The 25467-nt window shown below is 41.0% G+C and overlaps 1 pseudogene; it reads right to left on the bottom strand.

Annotated features, from left to right (window-relative positions):
- Window positions 1-352: 352 nt before the first annotated feature.
- Window positions 353-12312, bottom strand: LOC115821469 (NLR family CARD domain-containing protein 3-like; annotated as a pseudogene).
- Between the last annotated feature and the right edge of the window lie 13155 nt (window positions 12313-25467).

The following is a 25467-nucleotide window of genomic DNA, read 5'->3' as shown; positions in this document are numbered from 1 at the left end:
ACTCGCAATGTTTTTTATTTGATGTTATTTTATTTGCTTTTCTTTCTGACATGTGCATATCTATACTGTGCTTGTAACATAATAAAACAAATAAACGAGAATTTTACAAATGTTAACAAATTAAACAAGAAAACTTTATTTATTACAACAGTCACAGATTTCTGATACATAAATAAATTCTGACTGTACTTTATACAAACACATTTGTGTTTATGTGTGTATGTGTGAGTATGTGTCTGTGTGTGTGAGTGTATGAGATTTAATTTATATTAAAAATAAAATTGTATTAAAGATACAAAGTGTAAGAGTTGAGTGAGTGTGGGTGTGTTTGTGTGTGTTTGTGTAAGAGTATTTAGGAGTGCATGTGTTTATTTATTTTACACAGAGACACCGAGCCACAATCCCATTGCCTAACCCTATCCCTAAACCTAAGCCCAAACCCTGCATAGAGGGGTTCAGTGAATGTGCAGTGGAATGTGTGTATGTGTGTGAGTGTGTGTGAGGAGACGTTGTAGAAGGACACAGTTTCAGACGACCAGTCCAGATACACTCCTACTCTTTTTGTGCATGAATAAGGGGCAAGTGTGTCAGTGAGCTGTTTATTGTGAAGGACAGAGTAACCGTAATTTGTGTATTTGTATCTATATTCGATACCAGTGCAGATCAGGCTCCAGGACTTTTCATCGTTTCCAAACTCACAGTCATCACTGTCTCCTTTCCTCCTGATTCCTTTATATGTCACTGATATTACAACATCTCTTCCATCCCACTCAGTCTCCCAGTAACAGCGTCCAGTCAGACCCTCTCTACACATGACCTGAGGCCACCAGACATCAAATCTCTCTGGATGACCAGGATACGACTGTTTTTCTCTCCCCCATGTCACCTTTCTGTTCTCCTCAGACAGAGAGAGTCGTAGGTCTGCTGTGTTTGGGTCCAGTGTGAGATCACAGGCATCTAAAGAGAAGAAGAGAAATTAGTGTGTGTTTTATGGAGAGTATCATATTATTATATTGGTATTAATAATGTGTGTGTGTGTGTGTGTTTGTGTGTGTGTGTGTGTGTGTGTGTGTGTGTGTGCGCGCACATTTTCTCAACCCTGGTTTGATCCAGAATTCTCCTCCATGGTCCACACTACAAAAAGTGCAAAAAAGACAGTGGATGAGTCTCAAGCACACACACACACACACACACACACACAAACAAACACACTCACTCACACACACACAAACAAACAGACACACACAGAGAAACACACACACAGAGACTGCACTGACTTAAGCTGGCAGTGTTGATCCATCTGTGTAGAGATCAACTTCACTCCTGAGTCTCCTGGGTGATTGTAACTCAGATCCAGCTCTTTCAGGTGTGAGGGGTTTGAACTCAAAGCTGAAGCCAGAGAAGAACAGCCTTCCTCAGTCACTAAACAGCCAGACAACCTACAGAGAGAGAGCGAGAGACAGACAGACAGACAGAGAATATCAACTCTTCATCTGGTTTGTGAAATGTGATCCATTGTAAAGGTTCCACCCCAGTTTACCATAAATGTTGACTTTGCTAAATTAAAGAATTTAAGAATGAAAAATTGTACTGATAGTTTGACAGAAAGGTGCGAAAAACTTTCTTAAATTCCTCAAACACACAGTGTGATTTTATGGGCACGGGACAAGTCCAAGTTATAATTAACTGTAAACTGTAAATTGGAGAGACTAATGAAAATTTGAACAGGAAACTATCCAAAAGGACAACACTTACAAGTCAAGTTAATATTAAAAAGGTCAGACGTGTTCCACACCGAACTAAAGCAAGACAGACACCCTGTTCACGGCTAACTCATTAGCCATATAAATATCAAAAGTACAGTTGATGAACTTGATGACAAGTATAGTTACTTGTACAAGAAGAAGCTCAAATTTTCCGCATAAAATTAAAAGCATTTTCACTTTTTTCATATATTCTGTCAAACTGTGGCAGGGCTTATCCGCTCACAGGCAGCATATCAGTAACAGCAAGCCCTCAAAGGAAGAGTTCAATGTGAGGAGTATACTTTTATTTTCTATTTGTTTAGTGCCAAATTCCACTAATTTCATGCAGTGCTGACGATTGTTATATGACATCTTCCTAGTAACAGTGACAATCTCTGTATGACCTGGGTGATTTTTCTTAAAACATCATTTTACTAAAATAATGTCTAATCTCATCTCAGGATGGCACCCCCTGACTTAATCCTCATAGCGGGCAGGCAAAAACTTGCCCAAAACCCTATGTGTATCAGGGGAAAAAATGGAAGAAATCTTGAGAGGGGCCACAGAGAGAGGAGACCCCTTCATGGCCAGACAGGTGTGCAATAGGTGCCGATCTAGTTGGCAATCACAACAATTACTGAAAAATGTAAAAGAGAACACATTAGTGGACAGAACAAGGATAGCAACAGCAGTAGGGTTTGGCTGGGGCGGGAAATACAGTCACAGCAATGCAGGAGGGTGACCAGCCATGAGGCCACCGCAGCCGCTGGGGCAAGGAGGGTGACAGTGATGAGAAGGATGACAGGGAGGGATGAAAAGGACGTCGGGTGGATGAGCTGGTGATGGGTGGGTGGGGTGCACATGAGAGGAGGGCAGCCACATTCACACAAGGCACCCATGCTCAGACATATGAGACAGAGACATGTAGCAGATGAGAGAGGAAAAGTAAAAGACTAGTGGGGTACTAGGATTTAGCAAAGAGTAAAGAATAAAGTATGTAGATGCACTGATGCAGCAAAGCTAGTGGGTGTGGAAAGTACATGAGGAGCAGGGCTACGCAGGGCGAGCAGGGGCAGCAGGGCACGGAGACAAAGTCAGGCCGCTGACTTTGTCTCCACTGTTTTGGTCATGTTTTTGATAGGAGTGACTAGTGAAAGACTGGAGTCAAAGGCTACAAACTTCTTAGCAAACAAAGCAAATAAATGTAAAACTACTTTAGATGATACACATACAAACGGAAGTCTTCACATGGCAAAATTCTTTCAGGTGAAGAAAAATGAATTTGTAACTGATATACACATTAAATCTAAGATGATCTACCCATCTATTCTTGAATAAAACCAGACTGATTGTTCGTATGTTTACATTTCACAGGTTACTGACTAACACTGACCTCAGTATCTCCAGTTTACAGTGTGGATTCTTCAGTCCAACACAAAACAACTTCACTCCTGAATCCTGAAGGTCATTGTTACACAGGTCCAGTTCTCTCAGAGGACAGTTTGCTGACTGTAGAACTGAGGCTACAGCTTTACAGGACTGTGGAGTGAGATTACAACCAACAAGTCTGGAGAGAAAGAGAGAGAGAGAGAACATTAGCATTCAATCATTTAAGAATTAAAAATTGTACTGATAGCGTTTGGCAGAAAGGTATGAAATGTTATGAAACATTTGGTTAAATTCCTCAAACACACAGTGTGATATTTTTGTGCATGGGACAAGTGTAAGTTATAATTAACTGTACACTGTAAATTGGAAAGAACAATGTCAATTTAAATGGGAAATAAGCTATCCAAAAGGACAAAACTTTACAAAACTGTCAAATATGATAGTTTTTCACAACTGTATGCACGTCTTTTCTGAATCTTTGGCTTATTTTCCCAAAACCCTAAAAACAAACACAAAACCACAAACACAAATCGAAAAACTTCAAATCTCCAGCAAAAGCATATGCAGCATTCAAAACTGTTTGATCTCTCTCCAAAATGCGTTTTCTGCATCAAAATGACACATAAGCACCATCGGTTGAATAGAGATTTTTATATACCATTAACACACTAATGTGCTCAACACAAAACACTACTGTGAATATCTTATCAATAGCTTTATGCCTTTTGCATTTTCTGTGTTACACTATAGCTAGATTTTTATACAAATAAACACACACAAATGCAATACAATAATAAAAACATTTTCCCCCAAAATGCAGTATTTTGGAACGCTTGTACTTTGTATGTAACACTTTACAAACCCAACAAGAGAAAACCAGGAGGAACATTCAGTGAGATAAAGTGTTTCCTGTAGAATAAATAAATAATAAAAAATACAAAATAAAAGTGGCTCATTTTCTCAAAACTCTAAACACAAAAAGACAACAAATGCAAAATGTAAGAAAAAATAAATTAGTCTTCCACCATGGCCTGGTTGTCTCTCAGCTCTGCAGAGGATCCAGAAAATATGATATGATTGTTTTAAGTAAACTTATGCAATTTTTTGCTCTCAATATGAAATGACATTACTGTAACATTTGCCACTAAATAACATGGGCCTACTGGTATGTTGGACAGCAGTGAAGTACAGTATGCATACATAAAGGATGATATATGCAGCCGTGTAGCGGCTCAGGTTGGGCTGAACTCTCTGCCCAGCCTCCCTCATACTCAATACAAGGTTCAGCCAATGTGGCCCTGATCTCATCTGAGACAACTGTCCTTCATCATCCTCGTCTTCCTCCTCTTACTCTCATTCCTTGACCGCATCTGTCGCATTTTTATAGTGTTATACAGTATAGTGTATAGTGGTATAGTGCTCTGATTTCTAAGTGAACAATTAAGCAACTAGTGTTTATGCCAGTGAGGAGTGGGTGTTGCTAACAGGCCTCTTTCATGAATTGTAAAGCAGCAGGGGGTAAAGTTACCTCCAGTCACAAATTGTCGAAGATGTATGTATCTCTCTGATGTTCTTTGGCAAATCTGCCAAAATTCTGGCTCTGACAGGTTGCTGAAACCTGTAAGAGCCACCTAGCAGATGTAAACGAACTTCAATAAACTGTGTAATGAAATTATCCTATTGCTCATTATCACAACATATGTCATGATTGTTTAATGCTGATTCATGTTTGTTAGTGCATGTTCTTTATAGTGTCCAACATAGTAGATGGTAGTGTCATAATAAAAGATGCACACCAAATGGCTATGGTTTGTTAACAAAATTATATTGTCCATAGTATGCACCAATAATCGACAAATGAATGGATCAGTCTAAAAGCGAAATTCACTGCAACGGAAGCATACCATGACAGATATACACATGCTTATGGCCAGAACAACGAACATTCATTTGGGTAGGTAATACTAAAATTTGGGTGGGCAATGCCCACCCCTGCTCACCCCTAGATCTGGTCATGCTGCTGATGATCTTTGAGATCAGGACATTCCTAACACACACACACACGCCCACACACACACATCTATAAATAGGATCCAAGGATCGAACGTCTAGTACAAATAAGTGTACGTCAGTTTAAACAAGTCAATACTACACTATGAAAGTAAAATAATTTCTTTTTCAAAGGTACACTACAATTCATTCATGTATGAAAGTTGAAATTTCCCTAAATGTATTAATGGATGAGTAAAATACATTCATACAATGAACCATACAACACATGGAATACTGATTTGTTGTCCTTAAGTAAAAATCATATGAAACCACTGAATCTAGGACATTCTAAACGAAACAAACTTATTCACATTGGTTAATGTGCTCTTGGAGTCTACTGTGTGAGAACATTAGAAATATCAGAAACCTGCCATTGTTGATGATGCTGTTTGTTCCCTCTGGAGAGTGACTCTGCTCCTGACTGTTGGTGTTACTATTGTCATCAGACCAAGCTTTGATCTTTTTCATAAAGTCAGATAATGTGATTTGATGTGTTCACTTCATTACTGATTCAAACACTACTGCAGCGTTAACAATGGGGATCAGTGACTGTGTAGAGCTCAGACATACAATTACAAAAGCTGAAAACCCATCACAGTACATGTAAAGGAGTGTACTCGTTATACTGGACTCATGACTGGAGGAATGTGAAGTCATTACTCTCAAATCAAACACACAATGAATAGCTGGAAAATAACATGATTTCATTAGCTGAAGTCTAGATCTCATTAGACTGTCTGTCTCTCATCTCCTCATTCTCCCACCACACAAGGAAAGAAAAGAAACAAACAGAAATCAAAACAGGGGCTGATTCATGTCCCTGGAAAATGTCCTTTCATTGTGAACATGTTGTTACACGCCCGCACTCCCATCATCACATCATCAAATCAGAGAGAGAGAGAAGATAATATTCACACACTGATACAAATGTGTCTGTGACATGTCTAAACATATCAGTTTTGTCTGGATTGTTCAAACATTTATTTTGTTTGGAAAAAAAGTATATGATCAGAATGACTGGAAAAATGATCAACAAGTTGCTTCATTCAGAATTACTGACCTCAGTGTTTCCAGTTTACAGTTTGGATTCTTTAGTGCAGCACAGAGCATCGTCACTCCTGAATCCTGAAGATCATTGTTACTCAGGTCCAGTTCTCTCAGGGAGCAGTTCATTGACTTCAGAGCTGAGGCGATGGCTTCACAGGACTGCTGAGTGATTTTATAGTCTCTAAGTCTACACAGGGAAAAGGGAAACCAAACACTGACTTTTTAAAGAATAAAATTATCCTGTAAATCACTTCTAGGGCTGGACTTCTGTGACATTTTTTATCATGACATGACTAAAAATCTCCATCTAGATAAATTATTGTTTTATTGAAATTTTGGTCTTGTAACCACCCTCCAAATTTTGAAATATTGCATTCGTAATTCCTCAACAAACATAGTATTTCCCAGGAGGCATTTGTAATATAAACAATACCATATTTTTGACTCAATGTTAAAACATCACTGCTGATGATAGATAAATAATAATGTGTGATATTTCGTTCAAATCACTGTTTCCCATTCAAAGTATGTTTCATCAAAGCTTTCATCAGCTTTAATGAGACTTTCTTCAAAGTATCGTTGTCCCATTGTAATTGGGTGTATAGATGAATTATTGCAATGAAATTCATTACATTATATGTATTCCTCAAAGACATACCAAAATATGACATGGGAATATCCCACAAATCCCTTCAGATAAAGCTACTAAAGAGTGGGTGTCTTCAGAAAAATATGAAACTGAAAACTCACAGGGCTTTTCTGCAGCACATCGCAGCTAGGAGCAGTCTCCTGCGACCCTCATCTGATGTGCCGTATTTTGTCAGGTCAACCTCATTCAGCACCTCCCCTGACATCTGAAATGTGTAGGCTGGTGCTGTGCAGTGTGCAAGTGACAGTTCAGCTCTGTAATTCTCAGACTTGACAAAAGTTTGAATTTCCTCATGGAGAGAGCGATCATTCATTTCAGTTAAACAGTGCAGTAGATTGATCAATCTTTCAGGTGGGACACCATTTTCACTCAGCTTTTTAATGTAATGACTTATTTCCTTGATACTCCCCTGGTTGTTCTTTGTGTGTGTCAGCAGGCCTTGCAGGAGTTTCTGGTTGGACTCCAGTGAGATGCCATGAAGGAAGCGAACAAACAGATCTAGATGTCCATTCTTACTCTCTAAAGATTTATCCACAGCTCCCTTCGGCAACTTATCCAAGGGCTCACATTGTGTCATCCCCTGAGCGAAATACTCCAGTTCCTCCATGTTCTTGTTTACATAGCAGTTAAACACAGAGAGCAGCAAAGAACTCTTGTACACTCAGATGCACAAAGCAGTAGACCTTCTTCTGATGAAGCACAGCTTCCTCCTTAAAGATCTCAGTGCAAATCCTAGAGTACACTGTGACCTCAGTCACATCAATGCCACATTCTCTCAGATCCTCATTGTAAAACACGACATTGCCCCTAAGCAACTGATTAAAGGCCAGCTTAGCAAGTTTCAGAATGATCTCCTTCCTTGAATCCAGAGGATTTCTTGAGTCTGTCTCAGCTTTCTCCTCATATTTTTCCTTCTTTATCATATTAGTCTTAATGAGCAGGAAGTGGGTGTACATCTCAGTCAGAGTTTTAAGGATCTCTTTTACATTGTCTTGATGCAGCATTTCCTGAAGCACAGTGGCTGAAATCCAACAGAACACTGGGATGTGACACATGATGTGGAGACTCACTGATGTCTTGATGTGTGAGATTATTTTGTTGGCTTGGCTCTCATCACTGACTCTTTTTCTGAAGTATTGCTCTTTCTGTGAATCATTGAATCCTTGCACTTCTGTCACACGACTGATGAACTGAGACGGGATCTGACTGGCTGCTGCTGGTCTTGAGGTTACCCAGATGAGTGCAGAGGGAAGAAGATTTCCTTTGATGAGGTTTGATATCAGTTTGTTCACTGATGATGTTGTGGTCACATCACATGGCTTCTCAGAAAAATCCAACTGAAGTCGACTCTCATCTAAACCATCAAAGATGTTCAGCATTTTACAGTCATTATATTTCTTTGGATCCAATTCGTTCAGCTCTGGGTGAAACTCTAGCAGGAGTCCATGAAGACTGAACTGATCATCTTTGACTAGGTTCAGCTCTCGAAAGGGAAGGACCAACATTAAATCAATGTCCTGATTGGTCCCTCCCTCTGCCCAGTCCAGAATGAACTTCTGCACAGAGACTGTTTTTCCAATTCCAGCAATGCCCTTGGTGAGTACAGTTCTGATTTCTGGATTTTGTCTGTCCTCTCCAGGTTCCTCACTACACAAGGCTCCTTTGTCCTCTTTAGTTTGATTGGTTGACAAGGGTTTGAAGATGTCATTGCAGCTGGTCGGTTTGTCTTGAGAATCCCGTGTCCTGGATGCTGTTTCAATCTGTAAAACCTCATGTTTCTCATTCATTCCTTCACTCTCTCCCTCTGTGATGCAGATCTCTGTGTAAATGCTGTGGAGGAGGGTTTGGTTTTCTTTCAGTGCGACACCATCAAATAAGCACTCATACTTATTTTTCAGGGTGGTTTTATGACCCTCAGTGATTCTCAGCAGGACATCATCTGACTCAGATATGGACGTGTTGTGTTGGACATTTTGGAAACACCCAGACTGATCCTCAATTAGATCTCTCTCACCACTGCAGAGAGAGCAAGCGAGTGAGAGAGAGAGAGAGAGAGAGAGAGAGAGAGGGGTGTAAGTGATTGACTGCTGGTGAAGAATTCCCATTACACAGTGTTTAGTCATTCAGAGTGGAGCTGACTGAACAGAGGGGAATGGGAGAGTTTCACTTATGGAAATTAACCAGGACAAACAAACTGTATTTACATATCTCTGTTTTCATTTCTAACTGGTATCAGAGTTTATAGAGTAAACTAATTAGACTATTAATAATGGATATATGTGAGTGTTTATGAATAGTTGGGCTCATCAGACTAGACTCCCTCCCTTTGACTTTCTTTAAACATAACTAATGTACTGTCACTTTACACTCTGTTTTTAACTAATACATTTAAACTAAACTGTGTTTTGTTTAATGCTGGATGATGAGGCTGTTTTGTGAAATAAGGTTTATTGGAAGTTTAATGCCAGCCTGTTACATTCTGATGTGTATTGTCAGGGGATTAAAGACATTATCACTGAGGTTTCTGAGGATGCCACCCTCTCCTCTTATATCTCCAAATTGGATTTTCTGAAATTTTTCCCTATCTTTTAGTAAAAAACTGAAACAATCCATCTAGCTAGAAGACGTCAAATCGACAAGAGAGATAAGTCTGTGCTGCAGTAAACCCACAATTGCTGACGCTGATGCTGAGAAAAGGAAATTACTCACACTACATACCAAATTGGATGAGTTTGAACTCAATATTAATACCATCTGATAGTTTTACTCAACAATTAGTTTGAATATCAGACACAACAACTCATTTACTGAATGATAAAAATACCTCTAACCCCAATTAATGCAACTGAAATGTCCTATGTAAGTGCCATGTGTTTTAATAAGGGTAGTACTAGTCGGAAGTAGCCTAATGTATGAATTTAAACACATTTTCAATCATTTTAGAGGTAATAGGATGAAACTATTTCTAATGATTTCGGATCAAACAGAAAAGAACTTTCAAGTGAAAATTGCATTTTTGATTCATTTTTTTCCTTCCATCTAAGTATTTCAGAGAAAACATGCTGGGAAACAGAGCACACAGAGGCTTCAGGACCTAGCAATGCAGATCAGCAGGCTCATGGAGGGCCACAAGCCTAACATCAAGGCTTGAACAATTTATGAATAATATTTCTTAAACCAGAGTTAATTCCCTTGTCTTCAGTTTCATTGTGGATGATGTCCAGTCATTCTCTTCATTAGAACTGCATGCGTTAGGAAACTAATTGAGGGCATGAGTGGGGGAAAGACTGTAATGACCATACACTTACACTCACATGAAAGAAGAACTCAAAGCAAAGCTAGGCATAGTGCACTGGGTGTGCATAACAGTTGATATTAGGACAGCTTCCAGCAGGAGCTTTTATGGGATGATTTGCCATTGGATCGAGGGTAACGAGCTAGAGAGAAAAGCGGCAACATTTGCCTGTGCAAGGGTTAAAGGCAGACATATGACACATATGATGTTGCTGCTGCTAAGATACATGAGATTCATGTGGCTTACAACACTGAACAAAAAGTCCAAGCTACTGTCATGGATAATGGTTGCAATTTTGTAAAAGCTTTCAAAGAGTTTTCTACAGCAAGTGATGACCATGATGAGGATGTGGATGCTATTTTTGAAAAGACTGATGAAAAGACTGATGAAAACCTTTATCCCTTTCTACCAAAGCACCAGAAATGTGCATCACACACAATGAGTTTGACAGCTTCCAAGGATCTTGTGAAAGCTTTGACACAGGGGCAAAATGTACTGAAGTGCAATGGCCAAGTGCTCAGCCTAAGGAACAGAGTTTACTGATCACCATTGGCTGCTGAACGTGTGGTAGACATAGGGAAAATGTAACTCAATGTTCCATGTGTTACTTGCTGGAACTCAGAGTAAAATTTAGTGCAAAAAGTTGTCTTTCAATGGGGCACAACTGGGGGAAGTTTGTGACCACCTGGAGATTATCAGGATGCTTTCCCATGAGATTGCCTTCTTTAGGGAATATACTAAGGTCTTAAAACCACTCGCCTTCTCTCCTGACCTTCTGCAAGGAGAAAAGAAATGCCTCTTTGGATTGCTGACACCCACACTACTTACTCTGAAGAAGCTATGAGAGAAGAGAGCTGCAACACGCTTCTTCTCTGATGTCAGTGGCACCATTTTAGCAGAAATAGAGACATGCTTTGCACAGCTGTTTAACAGTTAGGATGCGGAAATTGCAACAACAGCTATGTCATAGTTCATTTGTGGTGGCTGGCAGAAGCTGAAATAGAGGAAATGCATGCAGTGCTAATGTCAGACGCAACCTGCCTGGGTCCAGGTGATGATGCTTAGTCTGATGACAGTGTGAATTCTACACGATCGGATGAGGGTTTCTTTAGTTACGGGCCAGAAAACTCCAATGTCAAAGGTAGTGTTACTGATGAATTACGGAAGAATTTAGATGGGGCAAGTAGGGCTCTGGACTGCATTAAGGACTGTCCAAGGGTCAAGAGGCTCTTCCTTAAAGCCAACACCCTTTTACCTTCGAGTCCACCCTTCAAATGGCTCTTTAGCCTTGGTGGGAACATCTTTACCCTGCAGAGGAACCACTTAACAGATAAATATTTTGAAGAAGTGCTCCTCTCGCGGTTCAATAGCGAAATCTTCCCTGTGGCCTTTGATTAAAAAATATCAGCAACTTTTTGCTTTTCTTCTTTATACCTCGCTCTCTTTCATCGATTTTGTTCTTCTGTCTGCCCGTTCTTCTGTCTGCCTGCTAACCCTGTTGGCCTCAGTTAATGGGAACACAATGGTGTAGGGGAGGTGGAGGGACAGAACGATAGGGAAATTGGAGACAGTTACGGTAGGAGTTGCGACTTCAACACTGTTTGTTATATATGGGAAAATGTAAAAAAAAGAAAGAAGCTTAAACAAAAGGATCAATACACTATGCCTGTCTAGAGACATTTATGCCAGCATGTTTTTGTAAAGGTAATTTGATTTGATAAGTTCTACTGTATATCAAAGTAAGTTACTCCTCTCAGGTTGCCAGTTTTGTTAATAGTGACTAATATTTGCTTTTGTTTTTAATGATGATTTATAGATCAATGCATTTTATTTGCATTGAAAATAATTGTTTTGAGATCATCATCATCATTTTCTGCTGCTTATCTGGGACCGGATGCAGTGGCAGCAGGTTGAGGAGGGTAGCCCAGACATCCCTTTCCCTGGCTACACCCACCAGCTCCTCCAAAGGGATCCCAAGGTGTTCCCAGGCCAGTCGAGATATATGATTCTCCCATCGTGTCCTGGGTCTGCCCCAGGGTCTTCTGGCTCAATTCCCTCTTCACCACGACAGTCCGGTACAACGACCGCATTACTGCTGCTGCTGCCCCTATTCGCCTGTTGATCTCCCGCTCCATTTTACCCTCAGTCGTGAACAAGACCCCGAGATACTTGAATTCCCCCACTTGGAGCAGTAACTCAGTCCCATCTCGGAGGGGGCAAGCCATCGTTTTCAGACATAGGACCATGGCCTTGGACTTTGAGGTGCTGATCCTCATCCCAACCGCTTCACACTCAGCTGCAAACTGCCCCAATGCATGCTGGAGGTCACAGTTTGATGAGGCCAACAGAACCATATCATCTGCATACAGCAGAGACGCAATCCTGAGGCCACCGCACTAGACACCCTCCTCACTCCGGCTGCACCTTGAAATCCTGTCCATGAAAATCAAGCACAGGATTGGAGACAAGGTACAGCCCTGATGGAGTCCAACAGCCACTGGGAATGAGCTTGACTTTGTGCTGAGAATACAGACACAGCTCTCGCTGCGGTTATACAGGGACTGAATGGCTCCTTTCAATGTGGAGCCATTTGGTCCCTGTATAACTGCTGGATAACAGCAGCGAACCTGGCATGCCATACTCCCGCAGAACCCCCCACAGGACAACCCGGGGAACATGGTCGTAAGCCTTCTCCAGATCCACAAAACACATGTAGACTGGATTGGCAAACTCCCATGATCCCTCCAGTATCTGTGTAAGGGTAAACAGCTGGTCTGCTGTTCCACAGCCAGGCTGGAATCCATGTTGTTCCTCCTGAATAAGAGGTTTGACAATTGGCCACAGTCTCCTTTCCAGTACCCTGGAGTAGGCTTTCCCAGGGAGGCTGAACAGTGTGATACCCTGATAATTGGACCATACTCTCTGGTCCTCCTTTTCCAGTCCACCACCCCCGTCTGCAAAATGCCCGGCCTCCATGCAACACTGAAGAGGCGTGTCAGCCATGACAGCCCAACAACATCCATAGCCTTCGGCATTTCAGGGTGGATCTCATCCACTCCTGGCACCTTGCCACTGCAAAGTATCCTAACTGCCTCAGTGACCACTGCCAGGGAGATGAGTGACGATCCCCCCGAATCTTCTGGCCCTGCCTCCTGTGCGGAGGGCGTGTCGGTCCTCAAAGTGTTCCTTCCATCGTCTGACCACATCCTCAGTCGAAGTCAGAACCTCTCTGTCCCTGCAGAGAGCAGATGGATGAGGCCCTGCCTGCCCCTCCTGAGTTGCCTAACAGTTTGCCAGAACCTCTTTGAGGCCAACCGAAAGTCCTTTTCCATGGCCTCCTCAAACTCCTCCGATACCTGAGTTTTTGCTTCCATGACCGCCATCACTGCAGCCCTTTTGGCGTGCCGGTTCCTCTCGGCCAATTCCGGAGTCCCCCGAGCTAGCCAAGCCCGGAAGGCCTCCTTCTGGACAGGGTCCTCAGCCAGATGTTCCCTGTTCACCCTCACTATGCGTTTGGGTTTACCCGGTCTGTCCAGCAGCCTCCCCTGCCATCGGATCCAACTCACCACCAGGTGGTTATCAGTTGACAGCTCTGCCCCTCTCCTCACCCGAGTGTCCAGGACATACGGCCGCAGGTCCAAAGTCGCAGTGAGGCAACTCTTTTGTTCACTGGGACAAACTCCAACACAGCAGCGCTCAGTCGGGGGCTAACAAGTAGCCCCATGCCTGCCCGTCGCTTCTCACCCCGGGCAACTCCGGAGAAGGATAGAGTCCAGCCCCCATCCAGGAGTTTGGTTCCAGAGCCAAGGCTGTGTGTAGAAGTTAGCCCAACTATATCTAGTTGGTATTGCTCCACCGCTACACCGCTCCACCACCCCATCGCTCCGAGGTGACATTCCATGTACCAAAAGCCAGTTTCTGTACGGAAAGTCCAGTCTGCCAGGGCCCTCGCCCCAACCTGCCACCTGTGTGGCATTGCACCCGGCCCATATTTCTCCCCTCGCAGGTGGTGGGCCCACGAGAGGGCAGCTCCACATGGCTCATTCGGGCTGAGCCCAACCGGCCCCCGTGGCCGGTCTGGCCACCAGGCGCTTGCTTACAAGCTCCCCTCCCAGGCCTGACTCCAGGAGGGGGCCCCGGTCTCCCTATTCTGGACAAGGTGCCTGTATCTCTGTGGGTTTCGTTCATAAGGGCTTTAAGAATCGCTTTTTGACTGGCCCCTCACCTGAGACCTCTCTGCCTTGGATGACCCTACCAGAAGCTGCATGGTCCAGGCAGCACAGCTCCCAGGAACACAGGAGCTCACAATCCCCTCCACCACGTCAAGGTTGCGATTCCAGGAAGGGTTGTTTTGAGATGTTTAAGAGAAAAAAGAATATTTGTGGAACTCAATTTTTTGTGGTTCCATCCATTTTTTAGTATTAGGTGCAATATGTTCGATGTTTGGTTTTGAAGTAATCCAAAACTAATCCAAAAGTATTCAGATTAGCTCACATTTTTTTTGCAATCCAGTGGATTAAGTTACTAATCATAGAAATTGCCATGTAATTTGTATTCAGTAAGTGACTACGCTGGGTCAGATGACTTTGGAATGTAGTCAGTCACTGAAGTTACTTTGTATTTTATATATAAATACAGTCACTTGCTGTGGTTTCCCACCTCTGACTTTCTTTAAACACGACTAATTGTTAACAGCTTTGTAATTGTTTACTAATTTGTCACTTTACTCTGTTTTTGAACTTTGCTGAGTTCAGTTCACTTTATTGGTCACTTTACTCTCCTCCTCTTTGTTCCTTTTTGTTTATCTAATTTTCCCCCCTCCAGTGGTCAGTGTTGGTTGTAGTTTCTATTGTCCTCATGGTTCCTTGGTTCCGTCCCGTTTTGATTCAGTTCTGTTACTCCTGTGTTTCTTGGTTTAGCCCTATTAGTTTTATCATGGTTCACACCTGTCTGTAGTTATCGTAAAACTTCCAATAATAGTCGAATCTCCAATAAACAGTGGCTTTTTATAATCGCCGGTATGTGAGAACCTTTCAGTGAAATAAATGCAGCCTCCTATAATGACTTTGGAGGCTAAATGAGGTTATTTTAGTGAGTTACCTTATGCGTGTTGATCTGTTCAAGAATTAGATTAAACATGAACATAAATGACTCACTGTGACTCGGAGGGGACTGGTTCTCTGCTGAATTTCAGATCCATGGAGCCATTACTCTTCATAGACACACAGCTGGGCACTGGAGATCCTGGTCTCTGTGTCCTGTAGTCAGCAGGATCCTCCTCCTCATACTGTTCAGACTGGCTCATTCTACAGACAGTGTTCTTCTCCTCTCTGTCCCAACGGTGAATCCTTTTAGTTTGCTCCGTTCTCACAATGACCAGTAAGACTGGTTTACGTCTGTGGACACATAAAATACACATTATTCATTGTCAAGTTTCAAATGAAATTCATGCCAGTCTAACACAGACATACCGTACACGAGTATGTTTTCTTTTTATTCAGATTCAGTTGAAAAGCAAACAAAAAAAGTTGCCATTGATCATCTCTGGGCGTTTCCGACCCTTTCCTCTAGGGCTGAGTGACCTTTTGCATAGTCAGTCGTAATTGTAATTTACCCTGGACAAAGACATCAGCTAAAGGAAAAACAAAAAAACTCCAGTTGTTATCTAAGTCTTCTTAGTCTGTCAGTCTGACATGTCTGAGGGTGAGTATGTAGATAGTTTATATCAGACCACAGCGGAGAGAACTCTCATCCACCATGTACAGTGGCTTTTACTGAAAACATCCAGCGTGACTATAACACTGACAATGCTCTGGAGACATACAGTTATGTTTGTTATAGTAAATATGTCAAAACCACAGCCTGTTACACAGAGACATACAGTTATGTTTGTTACAGTAAATATGTCAAAATCACAGCCTGTCACACTGGCTCTGTCTACTGCCACTGAGATTCCTCAAAAGTACAACACACACACACACACACACACACACACACACAGCCAAATAAACAAACATAAACGACTCACTGTGACTTAGAGGGGACTTGTTCTCTGCTGAATTTCAGATCCATGGATGTATCACTCTTCATAGACACACAGCTGGGTACTGGAGATCCTGGTCTCTGTGCCCTGTAGTCAACAGGATCCTCCTCCTCACAGTTGTTATCTAAGTCTTCTTAGTCTGTCAGTCTGACATGTCTGAGGATGAGTATGTAGATAGTTTATATCAGACCACAGCGGAGAGAACTCTCATACACCATGTGCAGTGACTTTTACTGAAAACATCCAGTGTGACTATAACTGTGCACAGCAAAATTCTCAGAGTTGATTTTCTGGTGTTCAGCAAAAAGTGTTAAATATAGAGTTGAACTGACACTGTAAAAACATGGTTAGGAAGGATTAGGAAGTGAATTAACACTGCAAAGATTGGGACGAAATAAACACCAGCATAGTGTTGAAATGAACTCAGAGTAGATTTAACACTATAGAATTTGCTGTGTGTCAATGCTCCAGAGACATACAGTTATGTTTGTAACAGTAAATATGTCAAAATCACAGCCTGTCACACTGGCTCTGTCTGCTGCCAGAGATTCCTCAAAAGTAACACACACACACACACATACACACACACACACTCACACACACACACACACACACACAAAATCTTTCACTGCCTGATGAAAATTTAACCACTTACCTCAGTGGCTGGGATGATTGAGACCAACAAGACCTACTAAAACTTTGTGACCGCCATTTTTGAAAAAGCTTATCCCTGTGTGGAGTAGAGAAGTGGATAGTGAAACATGGTGTAATACACAACGATCTCTTCAAACGAAAGTTTCTTTGGCTTCTCAGCTTTGGATTCTCAACTTCTGATCACAGTTGAGAGTCTTATTAATTAATCAGCACGGTGTTTATAAACAAGTACATTCTTCCTCCGAATAAATGTTGCATAGCGAGTTTAACTCAAGTTCTGCTTGAACTAATCATGATGTAACTACTTCAGTTTACGTACAGCCAATGCATTACATACGAACACGTGTCATCGACTGAAAATTGCCAATTAAGATGTCTTAACAATGAAAGTGATAACAGATTTATGGTATCTTATTGTCTTATTGTCCTGTTCATAATCTAGAGACACAAACTTGATGTTTGCTTCATGATGCCATGGTAGGCATTTCATTTAATATGTTTGATTAACTTTGCTGCTGGGTAGCATTGAGGTGGCTCGCATATTCAGTCGTATACAGTGATGTAATTATATGGCTCTATGGTGGCTCTCTAGCCCGTGGAAAAGCAAACCGGCTCTCAGAGGGTTCAAAAGTTGAACCAACTGCGAACTGGACCTAGCACCAGCCCAGAACTAGTACCTAGTTCACGTTGGTGGAAAGGGAGTAATAGGCTACTCGGCAGGCTGGGTATTATGCTGGGTTGAGACTACATGATTTCACCCTGACTTTGAGACAATTTTGTTGTCATGGACAAACTTCCAGGGTTGGGCTTGAATATGAACATCGGGAACGGCCATCTGTACCCCTTGTAGTGTAACATGTTCTAAAAACAGCAATGTGGCATCTAGGATGTCCCACGACACGCTGACGACAAATCTAAAATGTCAGAATTTTTTTATATTTTCCTGGCTTGTTTGACATCTCCTATAACATGTTCCTTAACAATGCCCAATAGAATGAATGGCAGTAGTCCTCCCTGACGACTTATGAGCTCACGCAAGGTCTTGAAAGGCAGCATATAATGATTGGTTGAGGATACTTGTAGTGTTGCCCGTCTCCTGGTAAAGGCATAGCAAGAATTTATGGTGCTATGATTGCATAATCAGATATGGTGATCATCATGAAAGACAATAATACTGTGTAGTCTGATCCTGGCATTAAGCTGCTCGTAGCCTACTGAGTGCCTTGAAAAGAATAGTGAGTACTGAATTTTTTCTCTGCATTTAACCCAACCAACACACTGGTAGTGAACACTCACACCCACCGCAGATGCAGGAGCAACAGGCAACATTCTTTGTGCCTGGGGAGCACTGGGGTTAAGTGCCTTGACCAAGGACACACAGCGGTAGATGACGGTCTTGGGAATCAAACTGGCAGCCTTTTGGTCATGAGCCCAGTTCTCTAACCTCTAGGCCACGGCTGCCCAAAAGGGGTCTGTTTCATTGTTTGCTATGATTATGTTTGCTACATAGTGTAATTCTCAACCAATTACTGCCTGCCTTTGTCATTCCAATTGGCTGTTATAGTGAGACTTAGGGTTAGGGCTCGCCAACTGCAGCCAATTTCGGTACAGTTGCTGGGTACAGGTTGAGTATCCCTTATTTGGAATGCCTGGGACTAGAACAGTTTCAGATTTTGGATTTGTATGGACTTTGGAATAAAATTGCGGCTAAGGCAAATTTACTCCAAAATCCCCGCCCAAAAAAAAACAAAACAAGAAGGAGGGAGGCTGCTGCTGTGATTGGTTGTTTCATTGTTAGGCAACTGATGATGCTTGGCATTCAAAATGGTTAAGAATGGGTTAGTGTGGGGTTAGGGTTGGGCCTCGCCATTCAGAGACATGCGAACGCTTCCATCACATGGAGCAGAGCGTCACTCCCGTCCCTCCCCCCGATCCAATCTAGCACCAACTACTGAATATACATAAAGAGATATCCTGAAGCCAAAAGAGCGTCAGAGCACCACGTGGGCAAGTGAGTTGTGGAGCTCTCTACTTTTGGCGTTATGTCAGCGCTCAGCAGATTAGGGATCCTCAGCCTCACCTGAACTTACACAAACTTCGCAGATATGAAGGTAAAAGCTACCAGGAGACATAATGGCCACAAAAAAAAGAAAATGTTCTTTTGGTAAAGAATGACCTGCGATATTTTCCTGGGTGTCCTTACCAAACGTTTTCCAGTTACGGAATAATAAAACTAGTAAACTAGTAAAACTAGTTACTAGTTACTAGTAAACTAGTAAAACTAGTCTCCACATTTCATGCTTCTGAGCTATATCACATATCACATATGCCAACGACTTGAGAATCATCTGTTGGTTAATCAGCCATCTGGTAATTTTACGACTATGATGAATACCTATTCCTTATGCGCATATATTTTTCCATGTTGTTCAGGTTACTTTTGATTTCTCTTATTCTATATACAGTAGGTGTGTGTGTATGTGAGGGAATGGTGATGGCCTAAGTGGTGGGGTGTGGAATCAACTAGAGGCTATAGGTGTTTACGAGCCAAAAGGCAACACACAAATGTTTCGCGTTCAGTTAGGCAGACATATCAAAGATTTAGGTTACCCCTCAGCGTTGGCAACATGTCCCACATCGTCCTACACAAACTTACTACTTGTCCCATATTTGGTCTGTTTGCATCTGGTCACCCTACATGTCGCCCAACAATTAGAAAGTCCAAATCTGTAATCTGTCGCAACAAGAGTTAATTTATAATCACAATTGTCTCTAAATTTTGCAATACTTGGACTTTGTCCTTACATCACATGAATGACTAGAGACAATGACATGATCATTGTCAACCGACAACTGAATGTTATAGGTCCGGCTACATTTATAGACCAACTGCAGTCTAACTTGCAATGTGTGCAACATCCCTTTTAATAAATAAATTCTCCAAGGCAGAAGACTCACTCACTCACTCTCACTCACTTTCAAAGCCGCTTATCCTAATTCAGGTCACAGGAGGTGCTGGAGCCTATCCCAGCATTCATTGGGTGAAAAGTGGGGAAAAACCCTGGACAGGTCACCAGACCATCGCTGGGCAGACACACAAACACACTCACGCACACATTTATACCTAGGGGCAATTTAGTGTCTCCAATTTGCTTAACCTGCATGTCTTTGGAATTTAGTAGGAAACCAGAGCTCCAGGAGGAAACCCACGCAGACAGGGGGAGAACATGCAAACGCTAGACAGAAAGGACCCTGGCCGCCAAGCGAGTACTGAACCCGAGACGTTTTGGTTTGAGGCAGCTGTGCCACCATGCCACCCCAGGAAGACTACATATTAAAAACAAATACTATGAAAAGGTTGGCTGAACTAGTCTTGTCTAGTCTTTCTCAGATGGCTTTCTCAGTCCAGTTTGATCAAGACTTCTTCTGGAAATTTACACCTTTGAAAACATGGTTGTCGCAAATAAATAAATAATCAATGCGCTAACAGTAGGTAAAACCAGCATGGCGTTACTAGTAGGAAGTCACAGCCGTCAAATGACCAGCGGCTGACACTTCTAGGTATAAGTAGGTCAATCAGGCACAGCGCCTCTAGTGTTAACTGTGAAAATGCTCAACATGGTCTTACATGCATGAACCACATTCACACACACACACACACACACACACACACACACACACAAAGAGAGAGGAACAGAAAGAGAGAAAAAGACATTGTGTATGTGTGTGTGTGCGTGCGTGTATGTGTTCATATGTTAAACAGAGACCATGTATGTGTGTTTGTGTGTATAAGAGAAAGAGAAAGAGTGTGTGTGTATGTTGGAATGGTGCAGACAATGCTCATGCCGGTCACTGTTAAATCCTCTCTAACACTGGGGTTATTTGATTGGAAGACATTCCCGTCATTCTCACTGTGAGCTAATCCCATTTCTGTTTGAGGTGTTTTGTACTGAATTTGTGCTGCTGCTGTTCTGGAGACAGACTGGGATAGGGAAAGGAGAGATCCTTACCTGTTCTCTAACAAACTGGAGTCCACTGAGGTCACTGACCTTTTCATCTTTAATATGCCCTGTCAAAGGAAATTTTTCTAACCATGTACGTGTAGCTAAATCAGGACCATATAGTAATAAAAGGTAATAAAAGGACAAAAAACTGATATTCTTGCCTAAATACAAGATCATAGTTAAGAACTGTTCAGACTCTCTGGTATTCTTCACTGAGACTGTCCAAGTCCACTGGATCTGCAAAACTCCTCCAGTCTCCCACAACCACTTCACACCACACAACATAGAATAAAAACTCTCAGCTCCTCTGTCTCCAGACATTTAGTTATTTTGGTGGAACAAAATCTCTTTGAACCTAATTCAGAATATCCATGCCACGAATCATCTACAGCTCTTAGAGTTCAAACCAAACAAGATGACTGCATCTTCCCTTTCCATGGCATGTAAAACCAAACCAAACAAGCTGACTGCATCTTCCCTTTCCATGTTGTATAAAAGATAATCCAAGTGTTAATTAGGAGACAAAAACTGGTTAGACCATTAAAGACTTCACTAGAACTAAAGAAAAATCTCTCTCTGATCTCTTTCTCTAGAAGCCAACTGTCAACATTCCACTGAGGGGGCATGATTTCCACTTCTTTTTCTACAGAGATATATTTCCCATGATGAAACCAATTTTATTTCAATCTGGGATTCCTCTTTAATCTTTCAGCTAGAAGAACCTGTTCATAGGACATTCTCAGAGGGCTGATACAAGCTTGGTTTCCTTTGCAGTTTAGCACAAGATAGAGGCAATTTTTTTTAAAAAATCAACAAAAAATTGCGAATGGCTATGTTTCCACTGAGTGATGTTATGTGATTAAAGCTGGGTTTTCTCCTCCCGCAATAGTCATTCCAGTTAAACATGGCGACTGATCTGCGAGAGATCACCAATTTTGGCACACTGATTTTGATCATATCCACAAATAGCTGTCAGGTCATGTGACTTAAATGCAAAAAATGTGTTTCCATTCCAATTTTGCGAAATATTGCTTCCATCACTCATTTTCTGGTTTGCAATTTCAAATTGCTCATTAAGCAGGTTAATGGAAACCCTTCTACAGTTTCTTGGTGTCAGGGTGATCTGGACACAGGCTTTATCTTCTTTCCTCTGACAATCTCCAACACTCAGAGGTTCCACCCACACTGAGGAATGATGGTCTTCACCCACTCTCACAGACACAAATACATACAACCTAGATTTCAATCTTACTTTATTTAAGAAACTTAAACTAACATACAAAAATTACATGCAACCCAGATTTCAACCTTACTTTATTTAAGAAACTTAAACTAACATACAAAATGCACACAATGAAACTGTATGAGAGTCCACTCTCATTTCCTGACACTCCCCACCTCAGCGATGATTAACGATTTCAATCCTCATTAATGTTAAGAAGCTGTGATGGATCTTTGTTTACTTTAAACACCAAAGACCACGCTCCTGAAACAGACTGATAAAAGGGGTGGTCACAGGCATGTCCAACACCCCTAGTTTTAATAAAAACAAATGGCGTATCCAGTGGTGGCTGGTGGTCTCTGAAATAGGGGAAGCACAGTTTAGGCCTACGTCATAAAATTAGTCAATTCGTTGTTATTAATTATATGTGAATTCTGCCCTTTCTTTTTCTAGGATATGGTCTATTGCCCTGTCAAACCAACAGGGATTCTTATCCAGAGACTTGACAAGTTTCTTCTCAATTGCCAAAAGAACATTCTCTTAGTCAAAGCACTTCCAGTCAGCCAGTTCACTTTGTCATACCAGGAGAGGTGAAATGATTGGTTTTTGCTCTCTGACTTTTGAACTAAATCACTGCTGGGTGTTGATCTGCTCTGCCTTTTAATTTTGAGTTCTAAGACCATCAAAGGACTACACCAAAATCAATTCGACAACATTAGCAACATCTGCCATTTTGCACCTGCTAGCCAACTAGATTTTCCCACAATGACCTAGTTTAAAACAACTTTTGCTAAAATGAAACGAAAGCCAGTAACAAACTCAAGAACTCTATATTTACAATTTGATTTACAATATGTACAAATGGAAACGGTATAGGGTCATTCCAACACCAACTCACCTATGCCCTCCAGTTCATGTCACGGATTTCCTTGAAAAAAAAAATATGTGAAAACTTCTATTAAATTCATGGGACCTTGCAAAATCCCATAGCTCTACTCCAAATACTTTTTTAGTTATGAATTTTTTTCATTATTTTTGCAATTCTTTGCAAGCCTCACCGATTGCTTATTTTTCACTGGATTGGGTTGAAATTTGCACTGTACATCCAAGAAACCCCAAGGATAATTTGCTTCCTGAATTCATGTAAACAGTTGTTGCTGAATGTCTATAATCCAATAAAAAAAAATAAATTACCCAAACAAAGAATCTTTAATTTTCGAAAATTAATATCTCCACTAACTTTCACATTTTTGCAACCAAATTTTGATTGTGGTATTAATATAGTTCTATCATATCTAGAAATTATTTGGTCCTGTGTTAAAATCTGAATGCCACAGTTCTTGCTAAATATAGCTTCGGAGCTGAAAAACCCACTTTTTCAGATATTTTGACTATATGTTCCCAAGAAGAATCATTTTAATTTCCTTTTTGTGGGAAAGTGTTAATATTCATTGCAGATGTGTGTATGTATGTGTGTGTGTGTGTGTGTGTGTGTGTGTTTGTGTATGTATATATATATATGTATGTGTGTGTGTGTGTATGTGTGTGTGTATATATATGATGCTATATTACTCTTTATTACTCTTTCATCATTTAATATCTTTCTCAAAATAGCTAAAATCTTCATACTTTTCACTGGCCGTAATATTACATTTGGTGGATTTATTTCATCAGTAGATATTTGCACTATGTTGACTTCAAGGTTTTCTATCTCTGTGTGATACCTATTGAGCCTTTTTTTCACTGGGTTCAGGACTTTGGAAGTTACAGCTTCTAATGGCTTGGTTTGTTTGTGGAACACTGATGAAATCAGCTGTCATTAACCACTGACTTTATTATAGACAATATTTACTTTAACATACATTTTATTTTATTTATTTACACATTTATTATGGTGTCCCTGTATAAATACAGGCGACAAAAGGTGTGTGATTGTATAAAGCTATGAATAAAGTTAATGTGAATGCTGGGAAAAATTAGGACATAATGAAATCAGTATGATAGTGTATATCAGTGTAATAGTGTGCAATCATGTAATAGTGTAATGGTCTTTAGAGCTGTTCTCTATGCTTAACTTTCTTTCATTTTAGACAGCCTGTCCAGTTCAACAGCTTTACACAACAAAGGAGATATATCACTTCATCAACATCTTTACATAAAGAAAGAATTTTTTTTCTACATTAAAGTTCAGTTTTAAATGACATATGTATTTAATAGGTGAAAGTTTCATCTGTCCATCGTACTAACCTGGATATAAAGTAAAATATGGACATAGATAAGCACACACAACACCTGATTATTGCAGACTTCAGATTATAAAAAACAAAGCCACTGTTACAGTTCATCTGACAGAAATATTCCTATATGTTCCATTACTCTGATCTTTACCGTCTCAACTAAAACATCTCTCAATATCTGTCAGTGAAAAATCTTGCATTAAATGAAGTCTGTTACAGAAACTGTATACTGTATTAAATGAAGTCTGTTACAGAGACTGTATGCTGTATTAAATGAAATACTGTATTACCCTCTGTGGGTTTACTCTGTAGTTTCTTTACTGACATAGTCCAGATCCACTTTCTCCAGTGTTCAGTGTGATAAACACAGTTCCTCTACTCGACACCAACAGCTTCACTACTAACACCACAACGTAAAGAATGTTAATTGTACTTGCTTAGTTTCAGTAAAAACTTTTCTTTTGAACATAACTCAGATCTCTTTCCTGTAACACAGTTCAAACTGAACAGTGATCTTATGGCCGTTTCCTGTCCTGTTTTATGGTTTAAAAACCAGTTTGACCAGTTTAACTGTGGAAATGTTCAACACGGTTTTACATGCATGAACCGCAATCACACACACGCACACGCACACATATATATGTATGTGTGTATGTATGTATGTATATACATATACATATATGTGTGTGTGTGTGTGTATACATATATATATAGGCACACACACACACGCACAAGTCTTATATATCGTCTCTCTTATAAGTTACGATGACTGCATGCCAACTTAGGGGGCCAGCATATGATGGAGGGCCGCACACGAAAAAATGCACAGATCAAACAAAATGATTCCAAAAACGAATAATTTATTTATTAAACCAGAAAGCCATGAAATACTTTAAAACCTCCCTAGCAGTACAGGAGAACCTGCAGAGAGATGCAACTTTCGATACAACATTCCCGCTCTGATATGTTGCCTGCCTGCAGAAGCCTTTCAAAACCAGGGCAACCCCCTAAACTGCTTTCATTACAGAATTTGAGCGACATTTGCTTGTCGTCATGTCTCAGCAGGAGCATTGTATTGGTCCAGAGCTGGCCCACATAGGCGGTACAGGCAAATGCTAGGGGCGCTGTAC

Source organism: Chanos chanos, chromosome 9 (assembly GCF_902362185.1).
Source record: "Chanos chanos chromosome 9, fChaCha1.1, whole genome shotgun sequence".
NCBI lineage: Eukaryota > Metazoa > Chordata > Actinopteri > Gonorynchiformes > Chanidae > Chanos > Chanos chanos.
This window is presented reverse-complemented; position numbering and strand designations above follow the sequence as displayed.